Source organism: Nomascus leucogenys, chromosome 20, assembly GCF_006542625.1.
Source record: "Nomascus leucogenys isolate Asia chromosome 20, Asia_NLE_v1, whole genome shotgun sequence".
Taxonomy (NCBI): domain Eukaryota; kingdom Metazoa; phylum Chordata; class Mammalia; order Primates; family Hylobatidae; genus Nomascus; species Nomascus leucogenys.
Genome location: NC_044400.1, coordinates 39,702,158 through 39,723,955, shown reverse-complemented (window position 1 = coordinate 39,723,955; position 21,798 = coordinate 39,702,158). Strand labels below are relative to the sequence as shown.

The 21,798-nt window shown below is 35.7% G+C and overlaps 1 protein-coding gene across 1 annotated transcript in view; it reads right to left on the bottom strand.

The window, feature by feature from the left end:
* Positions 1–21,798, bottom strand: part of GABRA4 (gamma-aminobutyric acid type A receptor alpha4 subunit) — a 79,259-nt gene that overhangs the window by 9,968 nt on the left and 47,493 nt on the right. The window lies entirely within an intron of this gene.

Genomic DNA, 21,798 nt, shown 5'->3' with positions numbered 1-21,798 from the left:
ATACATCTTGATTTTAAAACCTTTAAAATACACAACTAAAATATAATGTGCATACATTTGAAACTGAATCAAAAATCTTCTATTTCAAAATATGGTATATTCTTATAAATAATTAGACCTTAAATCTATAGAAAGAAGATTAAGTTGTTAGAACTACAAGCTGAGGTTATACTTAATTGCATTTTAAGAGTTAATGATTACTGCTGTAAAAGTTATTTATTTAGTCTTATTGCAAATAATATTCTGTACATGTCATATACATTTCAAAGGTTTCTATGTGTTTGTTTTATAAACAGGGAGAACTATACCTAGTCATGTACACAGAATACCAACAATAACAACTATCCATATGTACATAACATTCCTTTATTTTAAAAAGTCCAAAAACCTTGATTTCCAAATCCTTTGAATTTACTTTCATAAAAGGCATAGGTAATTATACACATTATTATAAAATCTAACAATTCTGACATATTTTATTTTTCACTTCAATTAATAATGAAAATACAAATAAAATTTAATTAGAAAAAAGTTGTATTAGACTTATAAACAGCATCAACCAGTAGTTGCATAAATATCTGATTTCAAACCATTAACCAATAAAGTGGTTAAACTGAAATACATTTCACTGCTTTTCATCAAATTATTTTATTTGTAGAACAAGATTGTATTTGAAGAAAGTTGTGTAGTAAACCACTAAAATTCTTATAATATTGACAACCACAATAAATAACTATATACATAATTAACTATAGATTCTCCATGCTAATGAAGGACAGTAATTTCTCAGATGTTCCCCAAAATAGTCACATCTGAGTTTTTAGAATATACTATGATATTTTTGCAGTAATTTGTCCTCTCTAACTATGCTTATTCTTAGCTATAGTAATGTTAGATGATCATTACTTTCCATAACTTCTCCCCTTACCATTTCATGAAGTAGATGGTGAGAGAAAAAATGGAGAAAGAGAGGAGAGAGAAAGAAGAGCAGCTCATAAAAGGGTGATTGGAAGATGCCAGCCTCAAAGGGCAATTCACAGATACTAATATATGAAGTAGGTAGATTATACACAGTTAATTGAAATCTCACTTTAGACATAAAGGTTTATTCTACAAATGTAATCTTTTTTAGTATACTCATCTAGCATGTTTAAAGTTCAATTCATATCTCATAAATTATGACTTCAAGGTCACTGAGTAGAGAAAGAAAAACAGCTTCACAAAACAGAGCCAACGTAGACTCTGAGAGGTGTAGAAAGCATTCGTCATGTCGGCTTGGAGTATTCTTCTAAGCAGGTTGCAGTTGAACTAATGAGAAATTGTAGCCTAACATATGGCACTGAATTTGGATGGAGAAAATTGAAATCAAAATTGACATCAACCTGAAAGCTGAAGAACCATTACTTATCCTGCACTTTTCCTCTATACAGAACATTGTAAATGTCACCTAATTAATCCTCAGATTTTGAATCTCTTGTTACAGAAAAGGATAGTAATTAACTGATTATCATTGATCCTAAAATATTATATACACGGTGAATAATATAAAAAAAGAACAAGGTATATCCTCAAAATTTAAAGAGCATATATAATCATTGGCAAGGAAACATACATACACACATGATACAACAAAAAATATAATGAAAGGTAAAATATATTCAAGAACCAAACTAGGACCAAATGCTGAATATCCCAAGAAGAGAAGAAAAGAGAGTAAAAATGATAAATTGGACAAACAGGAAAGAAATACATTTTTTTAAAATATAATAAGATAATTGCATACTGTCTTCTTCTTTCAGTCAGTTAGGTTGTCCATGATCTTTAGAAATCTGTATGTTTCCTAATACTAAATTCTAAGGACTGGAGACTTTCCCTTCCAGCCAAAATGAAGTAACAGGAACTGAAACTACTTTCCTGCCTAAAATGACCCCCAAAACTTGACAAAATATGCAAAAAAAAACTATTGTTTGAAGAAACTGGCCATTAGACAACACAGAACCATAATCACCAGGGGGAAGAAGCAAACTTGAGAGAGTTGCCATGCTGTGGTTTAGGAAAGGAAAAACCAGAAAAACACTGGCAGCCTTCCTGAACTGAAGAGATAGAGTTGAGAGTCTTGGGAGACCAAGATGGCTAGAGTTTACAGGACAAAGTACCAGAGATAAGAATGCTAAACAAAGAGAGAACTCCAAAGACCTAAAGAGAGGCCCCATTGAGTATTTTACTAAGCAAAGATCAGTTTACGGGTGTGAGGTAACTACCCAAGGCTGAAAGGAACCGTCCAAAATGATTAGAAGAAACAATACCTGACATTCACCCAAAGCCAGGAATAGTGCATGTTTCCACCTGCTGGACTAGAAAATGTCAACATTCATGTAGCATTCGGTAGAGTACGTAGAAGTGCCTGTCTTAATAGTATAGTATAAATAACCTCAAACACTGCTCTGGTAATGTCTAATGAATTTTAAGAGCAAGAGTAGGAAGGATCAAACTGACTCCAAGGAACTTTACTGCCCCCCAAAACAACGTATTAAAACATTTAAGTTCTTTCTTTCTAGACCAGTATGCTTCTGGAAGGTCCTGAAATCTTGTGAGTTGTGTTCTATATAACAGACTGGCTTCAAAAGTGACACCAATTCACCATTTCTCTCTATATTCATGCCTCCATATTCATGCTCCATATTCATACCCAGGAGCTTACCCACTCCTGATCCATCCAGAGTTGGAGTCTGTTTTTCCATAAGCTGCCTAATGACTTTGTTTGTCCAGTAGTATGTGGCGAAAATGATAGTTTGTCATTTCCAATTCTTAACCTCAACAATTCTTGCTTGCTTACACTCTTTCTCGAAACACTGACACCACCACCATAAGAACAGGTCAGCCTGGGCTAGCCTGCTAGAGATTGAGGGCTCATTTGGAGAACAGCCAGTTATCGCAATGAGACAATCCTAGAACATCCAGCAACTAGCTGACACTAGATTTATGAGTGTTCCGTTAAGAGAAAATGAGCTGCCCAAGCAAGCGTAATCAACATCAACAGAATTCACAGTTGATCCACAGACTTGGGAGCAAAAATAAATATTTATTGCGTGTACCTGAAGTATCATGTTTTTTTGTTATGCAATATTATTGTGGCAATAGATAATAGATAGATGAGTTAGATCAAAGGTCCTGATGGGAGGTGCTGCCAAGGGCTCATGAGGGCGGAAGTTCCTCAGATATTCTAGGATACTGAGAAGATTGGACTGCCCAGAACTCACAGAGGACCTTTAGGGGGCACTGTTGCCTAATCCACACACTAGCTGAAGGACCAAGATATTTTGCCCTTCATAATCCCACTCTTTAAGAATTATAATACTTTAAAACAGAAAGGGATTTCAGTGATCAACTTATTCCATTACCTCATTTACCAGTAGAGAAAAGTAAGAACAGAAAGGTTACAGGTGGCTGGAAGTCACAGCAAGTTACTTACTTGGTGTCTGTTCTGCCTCACTGTAGAGGTTCTCTACTCACAAATGTGGAGGAGGCTTTAAAGAACTTAACAAGCTACACGTATCTGAGTCAGTCAAGTACTCGTAATAGTATAATGTTAAGAAAAATTATACAAGACTTGGACATCCGAAAAAAATACAGCATGTCCTTTCAATGTCATAATAGAGTATTGTTTAACAAGCCCACTCAAGGATTATTAAGTCTTTAGAATAATTTACTTGAGTTTGATTTTGCCATTTAACATTTGATTAGAACCCAAACACTGTCAAGTTAACATATTCAGTTATGGATTCCTGCCTAGTACAAAAGATCACCAAAGGTTTTGGTTTTATTGCCTTGTCAGACATTAAGCACTTCTATATTTAACCTATTAGTCTTATTTTACTTTTCCTTTTAAAAAATTGCCTACATGTAGCCATTCCTCAAAAAGATTTTGAATCCATTTTGCCGTCTAAGTGGTTCTTTCATTAATTGACAATTGAACCAATTTTGGAGGCCTGTCCATTCATTATTTGTATGTCATGTTTTCGACAGTTGGAGAACTATATTCTGACGATACCTACTATTGGATAAGTTATAAATATCAAAGAAATAAAAGCTTACATTTGAAGAATATGCCTAGAGAAAGAGAAGAGTCTAAGCAAAAATAAAAAGAATCAGTCTAAGGTGGTTAGAAAAACGAACAATGAAGTAAGAGACTTTTTGAGAGTAGGGTTTGCAGTTTGAACAGTACCAAAAAGATTACTGTCTGAAAACAAAGATCAAGTGTTTTCACTCCAGTTTAAAAGAAATAATGAGCTAGAGTATAAAGACTGTCTTATCAATCATTTTAGATTAATACACACACTAGGCACCTATTTCATATTTGATAAATTGCATTAAAATGGATATACTATAGAATCAAGATCCTTTTTCAAATTAGAAAGTGCCAAAAATTTTTATCTGATCTCCAATTTATTATTTCTTTTTCTATGGGACATCTTTTGAATATTGCAGGTAGTGCCTAAGGCATTTAAGTTATCTTGACTCAATCCCAAGTCTGGCTGAGAAGGCCTTAGAAGTTTCACTATTCTGTATATCATATCCTACATAAAGGAAAGTGGAATTAGACTGAGTTGAGGCTTGAATCATTGCTCTCTGCCAAGCAGTTAAATGACACTCAAGTTGTTTTTGTAGTTATGCCTCAAGTTTTACTCTATTAAAAGTAGTCATTTTCCACCATGACAGACCACAAAAGGAATAAGGTATCTGCTGATCTATCTGGCACACGACTCACCCAGGCTTCACATTTTGGTGCAACTAATGTGTCAGAGTGATGCTGTGTTTCATACAGTGTGTAGAGACTTCAGTGGTTCTATCATGATTTAGCTGATGCACAGTGGTTTCAAACAAGAAAAAGCACCTAAGCTTCATTTGAATTTTAAAAAATAATTTAGTTTGAAATTATTTGTCATTAGTCACAATAGCCTGAAGCAAGAAAAGAGATGCAAGGTGGTAGATTTAAACATTACCAACAAATTAAAGCAGCAACAGGCAAACAGGAGCGGATCCAAGCAATTCGTCAATCATGACTGTGATCTGACACGATTTCTAAATAATTTTTATCAACTGCAAAAAAAATTCATCTCAACTTATTATTCTAGCAGCAAGGAGATAAAGTGACTAAGATTAGGTTTGCAGAATGCACGCAGTTACATTCATATTACTTGCTAGAGAAGCTAATGAAGTTTAATAAAATGTAATCTAATCCTTGTAAATTAAAAACTAACAAGACTAATAACGAATAGGTTTATCTTCTAGAATATCAATGAGTCACATACTAAAAAAAAGAATCTAGTAATATAAAGACATTTATTCCAGATCATTTGGACAGGACTTCATGGGTAAGCCACACATCTTATTTAATAGGGAAATAAACAAGTGTGGTAGAACAGCTAGAACTAAACTCCAAGATAATGATTTACTAAGAACTCATGGACACAGGAAGGGGAACATCACACTCCGGGGACTGTTGTGGGGTGGGGGGAAGGGGGAGGGACAGCATTAGGAGATATACCTAATGCTAAATGACGAGTTAATGGGTGCAGCAAAACAACATGGCACGTGGATACATATGTAACAAACCTGCACATTGTGCACATGTACCCTAAAACCTAAAGTATAATAATTAAAAAAAAGAAAAAGAAAAAAAAGAACTATCAACAGCATTTTTAGAACACGCTACACGTAGAAATTTTTAACACATCCCTTCCAAATAAACATGCTAAATATTTTATAAATAGTTAGCAAGGTACTCTATCATATATTGAGCTCCAAAATGTAGAAACCAAAATGCTGAGTTCCCTATTTATTGGATTTAATTTCCTCTCAATGTTGGCATTTAATTCAATGTTTGTATTTCCATAAGTTATGGAAATATTACCTTCAATATCAGGCACTGGGATAAACTTTTGTTTTCCATTTGAGATTACCAGAAAAGGAAATCTTAAAGAATCCATTCATTTTCCCTTTATATATTTAGAGTTGAGGGTTTAAAACATTAGAATTTCTTTAAGGTAGGTGACTTTGTGATTACTTTTGTTTCATACTGACTCCTAGTGTTTCCTTTCTATTTGTAAATGTTTTGTATGGTAGATATATGGCTCCAATGGAGGAAACCGCTCTGTTAGAGACTCCTTTGGTCAGAGCAGAGGTTCTTAGCTTCATTAGGCAGACTTGTTCAAATGCTCCCTGAAATCACGCCAGGAACTGCTTCCATCAATGCCACCAACATAACCCTGGAGAGAAGAGTGCAAAGGACACTCCGCTCACTTCCTCTAAACACAGACACTAAGCTAGATGAATCTTTTCTTATTCAATGTAGAAAAGCAGTATTGTGGTCACATCAAGTGTTTATAAGAATAGTCTGAGACTAGTTAAAAACTCAAAGTCTCAGACAAGCCCTATTTGCCGGGTATACTTTTCTGGTAACCCCAAAATTCTAGATAGAGCCAAGATTAGTTACGCTGTTGTCAGTGATCCAGGGATCAGAAATTGAAAAACACTTGCTAAACGGTTAAAATTGTGGGCTCCCGAATCAGACAGGCCTGGTTGCAAATACTGAATTTGTCATTTACTAGCTATGAGATATTCAGCAAGTTATTTAGCCTCTCAAAACCTCAAAGCCCTTGTTGTAGAAGTAATAATGCGGCCTTCCTCCTAATAAATATATAAGATAATGCATGTAAGGCACTTAGCTCAACGTCTAGCACATAGTAGGATTCAAATGAATATTACATAGAAATAATCCAGCTGAAGTCACATAATAAGATTCTGCCTCCAAAAGAAAATGACACGTCACAGAAACAAACAGTTACAGGAAACAAAATTTTAGAAGACAATATTATACATCTGTGAAAATATGGCTATCATGTCTAATAATTACCAAAGCAAATGATCACTGAAGGGAAGAATAGTCTATGGAGTGGGAGTTGAACAATGAGAACACACGGACACAGGGAGGGGAACATCACACACTAGGGCCTGTTCGGGGTGGGGGGCTAGGTGAGGGATAGCATTGGGAGAAATATCTAATGTAGATGACGGGTTGATGGGTGCAGCAAGCCACCATGGCACGAGTATACCTATGTAACAAACCTGCACGTTCTGCACATGCATCCCAGAACTTAGAGTATAATTTAAAAAAAGTTTTTTTAAAAAAGAATATTCTATGGTGAAGTCAATCAGGGAAAGGATGGTGAAAATGAGAAATAAATACAAAGAAATACAAAACGCAATAGAAAAATCAAAATTTGTATTGGTAGTAAGGGTGCGAATTAACACTAAAGTAAACCTTATAACTTATGCATAAGACATATGTCAAAAAGCTCTTCAGGAAAAAGTAGCAATAACAACAACAGCCAAAACAATGGTTAACTTTTCTTGAGTGATTCTTTTGCACCTGGCACTCAGCTAACATGCTTTTAACCGAACTATCTACTACACCTAATGTCATGTGCCATGTAGGAAAGACTATAGCCACAAGTGTTTCAATGTCTAAGAAAAGATGTGGGTTATGTAAGAAGAGGATCTCGTGTACTATTCTATCAGATCATTGTTTCTTTTATTCCTTTTCCTTATTTTTTTTTTTTTTGCTTTTGTTTTGTTTTGTTTTTGTTTTTTGAGATGGAGTTTCGCTCTTGTTGCCCAGGCTGGAGTGCAATGGCATAATCTTGGCTCACCACAACCTCCACCTCCCAGGTTCAAGCGATTTCCCTGCCTCAGCCTCCTGAGTACCTGGGACTACAGGCATGTGCCACCACACCCGGTGAATTTTGTATTTTTTAGTAGAGACAGAGTTTCTCCATGTTGGTCAGGCTGGTCTTGAAATCCTGACCTCAGGTGATCTGCCCGCCTAGGCCTCCCAAAGTGCTGGGATTACAGGCATGAGCCACAGCACCTGGCCAGATCACTGTTTCTTTCTGGGACTTTACCAACTAGCAGTAAAATCTAGAAAGTGCTCGTCAGGGAAACAGCACAGATTGGAGAAAGTATTGCAATCCCAACCTACAAGAATATTCATATGCCATTATGTATGAAAAGACATACCCATAGCATTGGCTCACAATTACAACACTGGCAACCCGGTTTGGCTGGCCCTCTTTCTAAATGTATTGGAATATTTAAAAGAATTGTATCCGTGAATCTATTGGTCTGGCACTATAGCATCACTTTTTTCCCTTTATCTGTTATTTCAATTATAGTAGTCAAAAGGACTTTCTTCAACATATAAATTGTAAGTGGGAAATGGAGAAGTGTAGCCCACCAGACTAGGGATGGCAGAATGCAACAAATGTCAAAGGTCAAAAATGCAAATATTAAGAGGTTTTAATCATTACTGTGGACTGGAATGTGTTCTCCCAAATTCATATGTTGAAAAGTGAACTCTCCACGTGACTATATTGGAGACAAGACCTTTAAGGAGGTGGTTAAGGTTCAGTGAAGTCACAAATGTGGAGCCCTGTCCCATGGAACTGGTGCCCTTATAAAAGAAAAAGAAATACCAGGTTTCTCTCTGTCTTCTCACCACCCCCACCTTTCCACATCATGTGCGGACACAGTAAGAAAACTATCTGCACATCAAGACAGGAATTCTCACGAGAAACCAAACCTTGTTGGAACCTTTATCTTAGACTTTCTAGCCTCCAGAACTGTGAGAAATAAATTTCTGTTGTTTAAGCTAGCCAGTCTGTGGTATTTTTTTATGGCAACCTGAGCAAACTAAAAGAATAATCTAACGTCAGTAAAATTAAATTCAAGACACACAGACTTCCAAAATTTCTAATCTTTTTTATAGGAAAAAAAAGCCACCCCAACATATCACTCTTCTTTCAGGTATTTTATTTGTTTCTAGTCTCTTCTGTTGTGCCTTCTCTGCTGAGTGGGTATACTTTTCTGGTAACCCCAAAATTCTAGATAGAGCCAAGATTAAAAATAAAACTTTCAGAAAAGCTAAAATACTTTTGACAAGAATTAAGCATTAATTTCTTTTTTAATATTTTTACTTGTGGTTGATGAGAGAGAAAATACTTTCACATCCACTAGGTGGCATCTACATCCTCTTCCTAATTTGGTCAAATTGCCTAGATAAGATTCCTCCAGGTAACTCTTGGAGTTATTTTCAGCACCTCTTAACCCAAATCAGGGGAGTTCGGTTAAGTGGAGCTTTTATTTAACCTCAGAGTTTAGACATAACTTGAGCTTCTTCTTCAACAACCAAATATTTTTCCCTGAATATCTTCACCTCCCTGAATATTTTCACTCAGACAGTGAGTGATTATGACTCACTCATAATGTGAATAAGCATGTTTCTGTGTGTATGTGTGCAAGTGTACATGTGTTCTGGATTTCAAAGCATGCATTTGTTTAAATATTGAAAAATGTAATTAACAATATAATTTATAACTTTTCTTTTTCACACTTTATATTAAGAATATTTTTAATCCTTGAAAGTGGAGTTAATATATATAGAGAGAGATCTCATCAAACATTGCAAAAGAATGCTGAATTAGATGGCCAAGTAAATTCACCTTTAAAGCATCCACATTATCCTATGGGAATTATTTTATTCAGCTTCAATATATTCAGAAAATTACATTCAAACTCAGACAATATTTGCACAATGCTTTATTCTTAATATAGACTTGATATGACTTGATCATAATGAAATTATGCTATGATGAATAGCCATCCAGAAAGATTCAAGTCCATGCCAACCCTATAGAAGGCTGGCATAGCAAGTAGTCTGAATTACAATTTTATCTACATCAGCAAAGGCAACAGGGGCACTGTCTTAAAAACAATCATTTATCAAGGTGGGATTTTCAGTATACTTTTGCTGGGGAGAAAATATTCCATAGCTCAGGAATTATAAGCCAAGTCCCTCTGTAAAATCATAGCTATGCAAGGTGAGGAAGTCTTTGATGAGCCAAGAACCTTGCTGAATTTGGACTTCCAATTTCCAATTCCAATTCCAATTCTAATTTCTCTGGAATTCCAGACAATGTTTGCCTACTGAATGTAAACATTTATAATAACTGTAATAGATCTATTTTTAGGGAAAAATAGTTCAAGTTCCATGTTTCATCTCTTGTTGGAGTTTATTACCCAGGTCAAGTGGGTAATAGACTATCCACAATTAATGACATAAGTTATAAGGTCTTATTAAAGACACTGATTCAACTCATTCATTCATTCATTCAACTGTTTCAAGTTATTTTGCTGGGCATTGGGAGCACAGGGGTGAAAAATAATACACTCCTTGCAATTTATCTCAAGAATCACAAAAAAAATAATAAACAGTAAATGGTATAAAGAAAAATTAGAGGTACTAGGGAATACATTACCCAGCCTGGGAGGGAAATGTATTTTCCAGCCTGGAGGGAAAACCTCTTTGTGGAAGTAATACTTAAGCTGAGATATTAGCAACAAGTAAGTTTTAAATAGGCAAAAGAGCTCCGCATTCCCTTATGGGGTGAGGGAAGAAGATGCCTGTTGGTACTAGAAACAATTTTTCAAAGATTTCTCTCAGTGGTATAAGGATAAGGAAGACCAATACTCTTCCTCGTCAATAGAAATTTGAGGTTTCTTGACAATATTCTAAATTCTTCCCTTTCTCTTCTTACTTTTTCTTTTAAAGTGAACAATTTTATAATACATTCTACTCTAACATAATTAATATCTGATAATATCAATTTCCAGACAGAAATCCTGAATATTTCATCAGGATTTCTACAATGTATTGAGCCCTTAATATGGGCCAGGCACTACCCAAAGGGCTTTCACAAATAACCTCACATAGTTCCTACAACAACCCATGAGATAGTACTAATGTTTTCATTTTCCTAATGAGGGCACTGAAACCTAAAAAGTTGAGCACCTGTCTCTCCCAACATGATACAATTAAAATGTGTTATTCATGATTTGAATCCAAATACATACTCTTAACCACTTCAAGAGGCCACCTGCAATAGCAAATATATATACTCATGGAATTAAAAATACATGCTTATGAGATTTTTTTAAAAACAGAAAAAAGTTTATCTGAAATTTGTCCAGGAAAACCCCAAAGTGAACTTTGTAAACAGTTTGGATTTGACTTACGTTTACATAGTTTCCATTACAAGCTAAGTACTGTACTAACTTTTTTTGTATCTCACAAAAAATTTTCTCTTGATTAGAAAATCCTTCCTTCCCAGTGCATGTGAAAATTGTTCTAGGTTCTTACTGATTGTTCTTACTCCCATTCATAATATTCTTTCTGCTTTGATGCTTGACTGTCATGAAGTGCTTACAGATAATACTTTGTATCACAAATACCCTCTATATTCAGGCATAAATAAACATTTATAAATAGGCTTACATTTAGTTAATTTATTCTACAGAAAACTTTATCTTAACAAGTGCAATCTAGCTGAGCAAAGTTGTATTTTTAATTGAAGACACTTTCCCTGTGAGTTATTTTAAAAATGAATCAACGCTACTCAAAATCTGCATCTTCTATGTGATAAAAATATTTTTATGATGTTCTTCTACAAGAGGAAATCTATTCCCTATCTTTCTTCCACAAACTATCCCTGAAATTTGGATATAGCACTTTAAAAAGCTATTTAAAAATTTACTATTCAAGATATATGGTAAAACTGATTGAAACATTTTTCCTTTGGTACATAGGACACTGAAATTTCAGCTCCATTTGTAGCCCAGAGAAGGTATCAACATGAGCTCTATCTCTTGTTTCTGATTTGAGAATGATTCTTCAATCATTCTCAAAATTTTCTACAAATAATTAAAGTTAATAAAGTTCATTAACACATTTGCCAAATTATGTATAAAGAAACTGTGTGTACACATGTATATGTAGCAGAAGAAGATTCATTAAGTCACATATTGTGTCAGTTTTTATGTTTTTTAAATCAGTCCTCTACCCCTTAGTCTTTACAAATGGAAGTAGAGTCAATTGGTCATAAAGCATATGGTGAATTAGCCTATTAACACGATTCATTGCAAATCTACTCCATCTATAGTAAAACAGCACATTAAGTCAGCAGAAAAAACTCAAGTTCTACTGTGACACCGATTGGTAGCACTTACATTGTTAAATAGACACCCCCCACTCTTAGCACCCCCCAAAAAATTGCTGAAGCCATTTGGCTGTTTTCCAAAAATAATTTAACTTGTCCTGAAGAGTAAGCTCTAAGCTGTCAGCTTATGGTTTCCAATGGGCATTATCAAAAAACATTCAACATTTAACAAGGCTCTCAAGCTGAAACAGCTGTTCATCCAAAGTGAAACTTTTTTTAACTTTCTCTGAGTCTAGCTAATCTTACTTGAGCTAGAAAATAAGGTATTAGACTATTTTGCATGTTCTACCACTTTATGACAAGAAAGCCAATTTTGCACTTCAGTAAAGGCAGATTGCAAATTTAGCATGAATTGAACCAGTAGCTGAGTTGCAATTTATGGCAAATGGCTCATCAGCACATTAATGTATACTGCCAATATAACCACTTCAGCCAGGCAGGCCAGAAACTAGAAGACCCAGATATCTAGTAGGCAGTAAAGGAAATGTGCTCTCTATCAACTTGTATAAAACAAATCTTAAAACCCAAAACTATCAACTATCATTATCATTCATTATCATTCTTATGTTAGTACTTAAAAAAAACAAAGTCAGAACCATAGGTTCTGAAATCAGATAGATTCAAGTTTTGGACTTTGCTAGACACTAGCTTTATAACCTTGGGTAACTTATTTAGCCTTCCTGTGCTTACGGTTTCTCCCGAGTACAGTGAGAATAATAACAATAACTACTACTTAGAGTTAGTGGTGTGGTAATTTCCATAAAGTGCTTAACACATTGCCCTAGCATATAGTAAATGATCAATATTTGTTAAATGTTTTTATTCTATTGTTATCATTTAATATTCTAACTCAGATCTGTAGATGGCCTCTGTCAGGTAAGATATTACTATAGAATTGTCCATTATTTCTATACTCAGATATTTGTATTTTTTCAACTGAACTAAATGATAATACTGTAACTTTCCACTTCGGTAAATGTTGGAAAAGTATGAGAGCCTACATTTTGTGCCACGTTCAAAATTCATTTTATTTACTTTTCCTAGGTGGACATAATTAGCATTCTTGGAGCAACACTAAGAACTAACTAAAACTCTTACCATCTTGCCCAGATCTGCCAATTGTAAAGAGATGATTAAGAGCTCCAAGGTTTAAAAGGCTTAAAAGGTTTCCTCTGAGGGTGGTGACTGCTTCAAGAGAGGCATAAAATCAAGAATCCTGTGGATATTATTCTACTTAATATTAACAACTTAAAAATATTTGCACTTACTCAAAATATACCATGCTAAAATTTATTTTGGGTTATAAATAAGCAAACTCATATATCCAGTAGGACATCATTCAGATGTCTTAAAGGCATAACATACTTTTAATTTGTTGATTCATACAGCCATCTAGTTACTCATCCCATTATTCAACAAATATTTATTGAGTACCTATTTATGTTCCAGGCATTCTTCTCGGTTCTGGTGATACAAGTATAGAAAAATAGTACAGAATTCTTTTCTTTATGGAACATCCGCTCATGAGACTCCTCAAATCTGTGAGCTCTTCCAGCAGCTATTATCTACCACTACAAGTCTGGGGAAAAATAGTCTACAATTATGGTTTCCACTTCTTCATCTGTCACTCACTTTTCAACTCATTGTTATTTGATTATTCTCCCATCTTTCCTTTGAAATTATTTGTGGATCACTATAATTAGCACTTTTAAAAATCTATGTCTTACCAGTCTAGCCAACACGGTGAAACCCCATCTCTACTAAAAAAATATACAAAAATTAGCCAGACATGGTGGTGCACACCTGTAATCCCAGCTACTCGGGAGGCTGACGCACAAGAATTTCTTGAACCCAGGAGGTGGAGTTTGCTGTGAGCTGAGATTGCACCATTGCACTCCAGCCCGGGCGACAGAGTGAGACTCTGTCTCAGAGAAAAAAAAAAAATGTATGTCTTACATACTGTCTCAGTAGCATGTAACACTGTTAATGAATTCTTTGTTTCTTTCAATTCTTCCCATAATTCTACATCCTAGCAATGTTCCATTTGCCTTTATGAGTCTCCAATGTGGGATGCTCTTTCTCTACCTAATTCTGTTATTTTTTCTATAGGGTTTAGCTCTCAGTTATCACAGTTTTCTTAATCTTCAGGTGAATGGGCCTGTTCAGTTGCTTTGAATACAATATTTATATCAATATCATAAAATCAATGTTTTCTCCCCCCAATTTTTTCTAACATCTAGACACATATAGCCAGCAAGACATCACTTAGATATCCTAGAGGCATATCAAACTTTTAATTTATTTATTCATCTATCTACCCATTTATTCATTCAATTCTTCAGATATTTATTGAGTGCCAGGCACTGTTCTTGTCTCTGGTAATAGGAGAATAGTAAGAACCAGCCCAAAGTTCTTACTCTTAGGGAACTTACATTCTTGCCCATATTCAAAGTCTAATAGAGGTATGAATTTATTCATATCTAATAAACTCGATATATTTGTCCAAACAAATATCTCTCCTGCTGTAGTTTAGATCTCAGAGATTAGCACACTATCCAGCTAGCTTTCAAGCCACAAAACTTCAGCTGTTTCTGCTTCCTTCTGCCTTATTCTCTTTTCCTTTCAGTTTTTCTCAATATTTTTCTAATCTGTCTCTTCTTCTCCACAGCCCTTGCAAAGACATTCAACATTTTTCACCTGGCCATTGAACAGCCTATTAACATTTTGAAACTTAACATCCTATGCACCTTTTCTCTCTCTACTCTTCATTAAAATATTTACACACTATAAATGTGATCATGTCAATTTCTTATTTAAACTTTTTCAGTGGCACCTGATTGTTTTCAGGGGAAAAAACTATATGGCATAGCATTCTATATGATTGCCCTGCCTCCCAGTCCAGCCTCATCACCACCTTCCTTTCCCCAAACCATCCTCTCAGCCATCTCAGGTACCCTGGCATTAGAAAAGGCTATCAGCGTCTGGTCCATATTCACTTGGTTTACCCAGGAGGTTACTCCACATAGGCTGGCAACTTACTGCCTTTCTCTGCCTGAGGGACACTCTGCCTACAGAATCTTTATAAACATTATATATTTATTTATATATTTTAATGTGTATGCAGTTATGGGATACATGTGCAATTTTGTTACATGCATAGGTTGTGTAGTAGTCAAGTCAGGGCTTTTGGGGTATCCATCACCCAAATAACATACATTGTACCCATTAACTAATTTCTCAGTAGAATGGTGGATATTAGTGGTGGTGTGGGCCAGGGGGGAATGAGGAGATGTTGTTTAAAGGGTACAATACTTCAGTTATGTAACATGAGTAAATTCTAGAGATCAAGCGTACAGTATCGGCACTATGGTTAATCATACTGTATGGTATACTAGAAATTTGCTACGAAAGTAAAAGTTAAATATTCTCACCACACACAAAAAAGTATCTATGTTAAGAGATAGACATGTTAATTAGCTTGACTGTAGTAATCAGTTCACCATGTACATGTATGTCAAAACATGATGCTGCACACCTTAAATATATACAATTTCAATGTAAAAAACACAGCTAAGCGAACCTAATCAACAAAAGACAGGAATTGTTAAGTACTCCAACTTCTTTGTCACCCAGTGGGGCAGTTCTAAGGCTTGTCCCCCACATATTTTGGGAAGGTCTCAAGCACGATGAGCACACAGTGGTAAACCCGCTCATTAATGACACTTCATTGGCTTTTCTTCTTTTCCTTCTCACTTGCCTCACAGTGCTTCTTGAGAACACCTTAAAAATAAATTGCTTGCACACATCCTTGCAACAGAGTCTGCTCTGAGAGAAACCCAAATTAAAACACCTGGACTCTAGCCAGCATGTCTTAGTTTAGTTCTAGAAATGTGAGCCATTTTCCCTAGCTTCTGGTTCTTTGCACATTCTCTTCTCACTGCCTTCTCTCCTCCATCTTCTTTACCTCCCGTTTTTAATTTCCAAGATAGTATCTAAATATTGCTTCCTTTGAAAGGTTTAATCTGACACCCCACCACCCTCATCAAATCTTACACCATATAAACTCAAATCAGGACCATTGCATCTTCACACCGCATCCTAATGCTTTTTCCTAGCCTAGCATTTAGCACGCTTGTGTGAGTGACCCTCCAGACTGTGAGTTTCTTTAAGGGCCTCAACAGTGTCTTACTGTTTTCCTTTCCCTACCAACTAGCACAGTACCAAACACTGGAAAGTATTCAATGAAAGTAAGTCAAATGAATTCGATGAAAAATAAATGATGAGTAAACAGTATTAAAATAAATCAACAAAAAAATCATTCTGTCTTGTACACTCAAAACAGAAGAAATAAGTTTCACACAATGTGTTTAGGAAGTAAGTAGTTGGCAGAGCTGTAAAGTCAAAAGTAGCACATTTAAATCCACTTGAAAACTAGATGACAGTCTTTTATTCTACCCGGATTATACTTCCTGGGCCACTATAGTAGTTAATGGACTGTTTAATGAGTCAGTCCTGGAATATTAACTGATAACCAGAATGAAATGCTTTTCCTCTCCTGTCTCATATATCTGCCTGTTGAAAAATATGCCTGAGTGACTGCTACTGAGTTGGAAAGGGTCAACTCCTACATCAACCTGCACCTTCCTCTTGCCCTTTTGAGGCTACACAGGAAAGGCATGAGGTCCATGGGCACCAACCTGCCTCTCCTGGAGCAAAGGGATGAGAAATATGAGCCTGTTCTTCAAACTGCTTGGAACATGTAGCCAGTGGCTGTGATAGCTTGTTTAACAAGGACTGGTTTTTTCCTCTCAATCATAGTTCTAAAGCTATCGTTTATTGAAAAGCTGATTTTTAAAGCACACACTAGAACAGCTTTTCTGTACAGCTGCAATGCTATTTAAATCTTCCATGAATATCTCCACAAACCCAAGAAAATTCTAAACTGAAATACTGCTCTTAGAGAGGACATAGTAAAATAAGACCCTATAGGAGGAAAATTCAGGAAGTGAAATCTGGTTGTTAATTTTAATACTGGAATTATAAAATCAGGCATATAGCTTCCACTCTTCTGAGCTAAAAGAACACCTTAAATCACTATTTGAAAAAGTAACCTACAGGCTTTTTGTGGAGACTTTGGTAGATACTAGCAATCTGCTTCAAAGCCATTCCTTAATAGTCTCCAGGAATGTAAATAAATGCCTCACCTTTTTCTAGGAAGAGACTGGAAAGTAGATGAAGAATAAGCAGTCAAAGCAATGCTTTAAAGACAGTAAACAAATCAATGGGAGGTAACACTGTCCTTGGGAAGAGCTGACTGTTGAGCCCAAATTTCTGTTTCACAATAAAACCTCAAGTTCTTATCTCCAGCACTATTTTGAAAAAAAAAAAAATCTCTATAGGCCACTGGTGATCCTGGCAAGACTGACGTGATGCTTTAATCTCATGTAACTGGCCATATCATTCTCCTGCCGTCAGTCTCACTGCAACCCTTTAGGCTGCATTTGTAGCATTTTATAATGTTGATACTTCTTTGAATTTCATCAAAGTGGAAACTCATAGATTCTAGCCAGCTATATTGCAACCTTCATTTCCTTCATTTAAGACATTCAATTTCTGTCAAATGACCTATCAAACGAAATTATATAGAGCGTGAGTCACTATTATAAATATTTTGGAGCCATTTACTTGGAGGCTGTTGATAAAAACAGCACTTTTCTACACCCAAGAAAGGTTTCCCAAATGACTAACCAAAGGAAGAGCATTATGAGAATTGTTTTGTGTCCCATCAAATATTGTGTAGCCCTATGGTTCATTTCTGCTACCTCTTAGTTCCCAATATAATAGGGACTCCACTGAGGGGCTAAGTCAGTGCTTGCTAAATTATTGATTCACTTCAAATAAAAAAATGCCACAACATTCTGCAGATAGGAAAGGATGATTATAAGACATAAGGAGTCTATACAGCCTCGATACCTAGTACAGCGCCTGGCACAAATTAGTCTCTTAACAATTATCTGTTGAATGAATAGATAAATAAATGTGCATAAGTTGAGAATCTGATGTTTATGAAAGACTAAGCACTGGTGCATTGAAAGTTCCACACAAATTTCTTAAGTCATCTTTTGAACACAAAGCAAGAATAAAAGTGCAGCAGATCCAAAAATAATTGGATCTAATTCATGTTCTAAAGCATTGTGGAATTAATAAATAAAAATTTAATGCCATTTTGAGTTCTAGTTATGCCGTGGAAGCCTGCTGGTCTCTTGGTTTTAAAATACTTTTCCAGAATACTAAAATCAGAACTCTTTTTCTCATGTTGTTCTTTCCTTTGTTTCCATAGGAAACAGTGACTTCCAGGCATCCAAGATGACACAACATAGATTGCCAAATTGCATGCCACCCTGCAGTTGCCAAGGAGATAATGTATGTCATTCCTACAAATAACATGTTGCTCATGCCTTCATTTCCTTTATCTAGCTTTTTAAGATATTCTTTGCCTGAACTGAATTCTGATAATGTTCACTGTGAACTGATGGAAACATTCCTTTTTTAAAAATTTGTTTACCCCATTCCCCCAAGGCACTTGATCACATCACACACGCCGTCTGTGGAAGGTCTGGGCATATTTTATGCCGATTTTGGAACCAGTGATTCAGCAGTTTTCACTGAAAAAAATAAATGCATCCTGAATTCTGTCTGCCTGCGTTCTAAGTAAAGGTCCAATTAAATCCACACCTGGCACTAACATATTCCAGTTTAAAATGGCCTACCACGAAAGCAGCTGCACTTAGTTAAATTTATAGGGGAAGGAAGAGGAGGAAAGCAGGAAGGAAGCAAAGGGGAGAAAGAAGGATAGAACGAAGAAAGGGTGCAAAAAAGGAAGGAAGGAAGTTAAACAGGAAGGAAAAAAGAGAAACATATTTATTGAGCACCTGCAGCATTCAAGATTAGACATCTGTAAGATGAACAAACAGAATAAGAAAAATTCAAGATCTTGGCTGACATCATCCCACTAGCAAGAGGCAGAGTCATTATTTGAACTTGGTTGTATCTGACTTAAAAGCATGTGTTTCCCAGTAAATCTTGTGCTGCATAATAAATCTCCCCTAAACATAGTGGCTTAAAGCAACAACAATCATTTTAATTTTCTCTCTCAAGGGTTTGGAGGCTGGCTGGACTCAGGTAAGTAGCATTCACTCAGAGTCCGTCATGTGGTTTCAATCAGAAGGGCTGGGTTGGAATCACCCGGAAGATGTCCTCATTCCCAGGCCTGGCAGTTGAGGCTGGGGCTGTCAGCCAGAATGCCTTACAGTATATTGGAAATAGTAGCACCAAATAAGTTACTGCATCCTTTTACATACCCCACTTTGGGCTGCATTCTTTTTATTTTACTTTATCAACTACTGTCAATATATCAAGAGGCTTTTGGCTAATGTCTTTATTTTCACAGCACCCTAAAATTATTCTAATAGTGAACCTGGTAGACCTAGACCTTGAACCCCATCCAGGTGATCTGAAAAAGTCATAAGTCCTCCACTGAACATCCAATCTGCGTGTTACCCTGAAAATAATCAGTTTTGTTTATCCTTTGGAAACCTATTAAACTTTATCATAAATAAAGAGACCCTCTGCCAGAAAAAAGGATATTAATGACAAAGAAATATCGTGGAGGAAACACAGTAATCTGATTGTGGGGAGCATTCAAACTAGGGAAGAACATTATGGTGAGCTAGTAAAACAGAAGCAAATTACGTCTCATTGCTTGCATCGCTGAGAGTAGATGATTGTGCTCACTCTACTATGCTGGCAGATTGGCCTGAAATAAACATATATAATATTTTATTTCATGTAGCTATTTCTGAGATGAACAATTCTGTAATGAATTAGGCTGCACTGCACAGTACTAAATTCGGTCTATCAAGCAGATTACCATTACCTCAAACAACAGCAGGGTTCTACCCCGAATGTAACACTTGGATTCATACTGTCTCTCCCCAGTAAAAGTCCAGCATGTATTTTCATTCAGGCCAACAAATATGATTAAACATTAAGGTATCTTTGATGACTGCTTTACAAAATAGACCTAAAACTGGAAGCACTTAGGTAATGCACATGCTAGATCCCAGCAGGTGGAATAAAGGACATCTTATTCAGGATTTCACTTCTCACCTTCATATTTGCGATTTTATCCTACGTGCTTCAGCCCCAAATTTTACTCCTTTCCATACGTTTTTTTTTCCTAAATGAGGACTATAGTCTGGTAACAAATCTCTGAGAGTAAAGCAGCAGTATTTAAAGACAGTATTTAACCGTCTTACATTATAGAACAATTGGCCTAAACCTTGCACAGACGTTGTAGTGTAATAAAGACTTGAGATCCTTCTTACCCCTCAATTTTATGTTCTTTGAAGCTTAGAAACTGCATAGTGCTATGAGTTCTAAAACTGTGAGTAGCTAGGTGCACTTACTGGCTACAAAGTGACTGGACAATAAGTTAACTGCAGTCAAAAATTATCACACATTCTTATGGGATTCTAAAATCCTTTTTTGATTGTACTACTAACCTTTAAGCCCATTATAGTACATCTATTACAGTCATATATATCTAGATTACTATTTGGAAACATTTAAATTAAATACTTTAGCAAATGTTCACTGCTAGAAGACCATCTTTTACATTTGTTCCCTTTTTAGGGTGATTACCAAATCTATTGGTCAAGCAAGGACATTTTTTTGTCCAGAACAAATGCTAACCTGGGTAGGCCACAAGGACAACAGTCATAAACTCCAGCAATTGCAGGCAAATCAGGACAAAATCAAAGTATCCGCTGTAGATTAATTGGAAAAGAAAATCATTTGCTAGGAATTTGAAGATCACATTGGAAAAAAATCTGTATATTTCATTGAAAAAATATTTTAAACTTTTCCATATTTTATCTCAATAATATGTTGATATGCTTCTTTGAAACATTCATAGTAATGAATTTGATAAAATAGATTTGACTGTGATGCAAGGGATATTACCTGTTGCAAATGTGCAAAAATGAGTGATTTATTGAATTTTGAAATATGAATGCAATTCATAAGAAACACTGTGGGAAAATAAGTATAAAGAAAAAGAAATTAGGTATTGAAAGCTACTCAAGGATTCATTTTTTTAATTAACCAAAAACAAATAGGATTCACCATATAAAAATCTCATTCTATTTTTATGAATTGTTTGGGGATGCTAAAATAACTTTCTGTCAGCAGATCAGGTCCCCACTGACCATGATCTATTTCAGTCCCAAAATGTATTCTTGTTCTATGGATAATAGGTAACCTCCTTGGTGCCATTTTTAGATCAGCCCATTGGCAAACATTAGGCAGAAGGCATGTTAACATTTTTCAGGATCAACTAAGGTTTTAGCAAAGTGGGTTTCTTGCTTGCAGAAGCAGTGATAGTGAGCTAAGCACAAGAGAGAGCGCCTGTTGAAGCTCAGAATCTATACAAGCATAAACTGCTTCAAGTCAAAATAAAACAAAGCAAATAAACTAACAAAACAATCCTACTGAGACCATTAAGATGCCCAGAGAGGATGTGCCCCCATTAGGCCCAGGCACACAGAGTACAGCTCCAAGGTTTTGATACTCTCAGCTCAACCTAAATCTCTGTCTTCAAAACAAATAAGCTAACAAATTTAAA